The 1,137-nt window shown below is 37.4% G+C and overlaps 1 non-coding gene across 1 annotated transcript; it reads left to right on the top strand.

Annotated features, from left to right (window-relative positions):
* Nucleotides 1-593: 593 nt before the first annotated feature.
* On the top strand, nt 594-702 carry LOC140738157 (U6 spliceosomal RNA). Its single transcript, XR_012101321.1, has one exon. It is a non-coding gene; the product is annotated as a U6 spliceosomal RNA (small nuclear RNA).
* Nucleotides 703-1,137: the final 435 nt, after the last annotated feature.

A 1,137-nucleotide genomic window follows, 5' to 3' on the forward strand; every position in this document is an offset into this window, starting at 1 on the left:
TCAGAAGCTATGTCTCCTTCAATGACTATCTGACAGTTCTTCGTAAAATCATACTTTACTCAAAAGAAATCATACTCGTGTAGTCAGCCTTCCACTTGTGTGCTCTGTAGGATGATGTAAAGAACACTTAGCACATTTGATTGCTATATTATGTTTTAACAATCACCTGGACTTCCACTTTCTTTTGTCAATGTCCACTCTTCTGCACAGTGAAGATTGGTGGAAGTAAAACAATTGCTAAGCTGTTTGAATTGTTGACATTTTAAAAATGGCAAACAGTGAATCATTGCATTAAGGGAAGCTACATTAAATTGTGACAAGATTTAAAGAAAATTAGATCATACGCCCAAAAGACACAGAAGCAGAATTAGGCCATTCAGTCCATTGAGTTTTCTCCACAATTCCATCATGGCTGATTTATTGTTGCTCTGTCTTCTCCATACACTAAGTAATGTTTAAATAATTCCTTAGCAATGTGTGAGAATAATAGAAATATTCATAAATCAATTCTTTATTTATGTCTTACCAAAATAAAGTAGCAGTGCAAAGGTTTTCCCTAATGGAAAGAAAGTGCTAGTGGTAACCTATCAAATGCATGCTCGCTTTGGCCACACATACACTAAAACTGGAACAATAGAGAGAAGATTAGTGTGTCCTGTGCTCAATGATGGCACGCAAATGCATAAAATGTTCCACATTTTGGGTCGACACAGTAGTGTACCGGTCAGTGTAATGCTCTCATGGTGCCAGTGACCCGGGTTCAATTCTCACCGTTGTTTGTAAGGAGTTTGTATGTTCTCCCCGTGGCTACATGGGTTTCCTTCTGGTGCACTGGTTTCCCACCACATTCCAAAGACGTACATGTTAGTAGGTTAATCGGATGTAATTGGACAACTAAGCTCATTGGGTCAGAAGGGCTTGTTACCATGCTGTATTGCTAAAATAAAATTTCTAAAAATGCATTCAAGGCTTCTGACCTGAAAGATCAATATATTGCATGAAGAGAACCTTATGCCACTAAGGAATTCTTCTCAGCAGAAAATGTCTATGTGCAGCTTAATCTTTTCAGCAAATGAAGATATTGAAAGAATAACAGAAAATACTGCATGATTGCAAATTCACATGACTTTTCTTCCA

This window comes from Hemitrygon akajei, chromosome 13, assembly GCF_048418815.1.
Source record: "Hemitrygon akajei chromosome 13, sHemAka1.3, whole genome shotgun sequence".
NCBI lineage: Eukaryota > Metazoa > Chordata > Chondrichthyes > Myliobatiformes > Dasyatidae > Hemitrygon > Hemitrygon akajei.